General features: G+C 36.0%; 1 pseudogene; it reads left to right on the top strand.

Annotated features, from left to right (window-relative positions):
• The first annotated feature begins 1,168 nt into the window (after nt 1-1,168).
• On the top strand, nt 1,169-1,951 carry LOC142461114 (S-formylglutathione hydrolase pseudogene; annotated as a pseudogene).
• The last annotated feature ends 307 nt before the right edge of the window (nt 1,952-2,258 follow it).

Below are 2,258 nucleotides of genomic sequence, written 5' to 3' on the forward strand. Positions count from 1 at the left end.
AAATCAATTGTACTCCTATATATTAGAGATCAGATAAAGACATCAATAAACCATACCATCCACAATAGCCAGATGAAAGATGAAATACCTAGGAATAAACCTAATCAAAGAAACAAAAGATCTGCACAAAGAAAACTCCAGAGCATGAATACAAGAAACCAGAGACCTAAACAAATGGAAGAATATTCCATGTTCATGGATAGGAAGAATCAATATTGTGAAAATGTCAATATTACGTAAAGCGATCTACAAATTCACTGCAATCCTGATCCAAATTGTAACATCATTCTTAAAAGAAATGGGAAAAGTAATCACCAACTTCATGTGGACAAAGAAGAAGCCCAAGATTAAAAAAGAACTTCTCAAGGCGGGGAGGAGAGAGGGGAAAAAAAGAGGGGCTGCTCTCAAGGCTCAATGGAAAGTAACTGTCTAGAAAAGAACAATGGGATAAAAAAGAACAATGGAATACATGTACGAATATGTTGGATACAATTGACGTGTGGATTGTAACAAGAGTTGTAAGAGCCCCCAATAAAATGATTATTAAAAACAAACAAACAAGCAAGCAAACAAAGAACTTCTCAGAAAGAAAAAATATGTGGTCTTGCATTACCTAACTTCAAAACCTACTATATAAACATAGTTGTCAAAACAACCTGATCCTGGTTTAATGATAGATACATAGACCAATGGAACAGGACAGAAAACTCAGAAACAAAAACATCCACCTACAGATAACTGATTTTTGATAAAGATCCAATAGACATGAAATGGGAAAGGAATGTCCTCTTCAACAAATGATGTTGGAAAAATTAGATATCCATATACAGAAGAATGAAACAGGACCCATACATCACCCCATGCACAAAAATGAACTCAAGGTGGATCAAAGACCTACATGTAAAACCCTAAGCTGTCTGGATCATCAGCAAGAAAATTGGGACAAATCTAAGGGTTTGTGCAGGGAATACATGGGCTACCAGATATATTAAAAAGGAAGCACACACTTTGGAAGACAGAATAGATAAGTGGGACCTATTATAAATAAAACACTTTTGTGCATGAAAACATTTCTTCAAGTCTTCTGCTTCTGCTCCCATCTCAGGATCATCTAGCATCCATCCTTTGGTACAATAGAACAATCAAGTACCAATTGAACAGGAAAAGAATGGCATGGAAAAACATTTGCAACAATTGTTTTGGAGGCTTACAAAAAGTGATTGAACATGACAGCGCTGAATTGAACTGCAAAATGAAATTTTCTATCTACTTACCACCAAGAGCTGCACTGTATTGGCTGTCTGGTTTAACTTGCAGAAAACATTTTTTTAAATATCAAAACCAGGTTATCATTAAGCAACCTCAGAACACAGCCTTGTTGAAGCTCCAGATACCAGTGCTGATGGCTGCAATATTGAAGGAGGATGAGACCTGGGACTTGGACACCAGTGGTGAATTTTATGTGGATGCCACTGAAGATTCTTGGAAAACTAACTACAGAATGTAATCTTATACAACACAGGAGCTTCACAATTCATAAATGCCAATTTTCGGGTGGATTCCCAAAGAATGTCCTTTTTGGGTCATTCTGTGGGGGGCCTCGGAGCTCTGATTTACTCTTTGAAGAATTCTGGAAAAAACAATTGTGTTTCAACATTTGCTCCAGTTTGTAACCTTGTGCTTTGTCACTGGGGCAAAAAAGGCTTTAGTGGATATTTCACATGAGAGCAAAGTTTGGAAGGCTTATAATGTTACTTGATGAAGTCCTGTCTAACTGGATGTATTGATTGATCCAGGAAAAGATGACCAGTCCATTTCAGATAGACACTTACTACTGATAACCTCACAGCTGCATGCAAAGAAAAGAAAATCCCTGTAGCTTTTAGATTTGCAAGAGGGTTATCATTATAGCTCCTACTTCATTGAAACATCTATTACCAATGCAAAATAACTGAATGTATGAAAGACATCAGGTACTACTGGAATCTCTTTGGAATCAGAAAGATTTTAATAAACCAAATTAGATCAGTAAAAAGATGATTTCAAAACTGAATTTCATACAGAGGATAATAAATGCTGGAGAGGGTAGAGACTGGAACTCTTATGCAACTGCTGGTAATTTTTTTTTAATTTTTATTTTAATAAATAATCTTATTGGGGGTGCTTATAGATCTTATAACAATCCATACATCAATTGTGTCAAGCACATTTGTACATATGTTGGCCTCATTTCCAAAGCATTTTCTTTCTACTCGAGC

The sequence above is a fragment of the Tenrec ecaudatus genome, chromosome 11, assembly GCF_050624435.1.
Source record: "Tenrec ecaudatus isolate mTenEca1 chromosome 11, mTenEca1.hap1, whole genome shotgun sequence".
Lineage (NCBI taxonomy): Eukaryota > Metazoa > Chordata > Mammalia > Afrosoricida > Tenrecidae > Tenrec > Tenrec ecaudatus.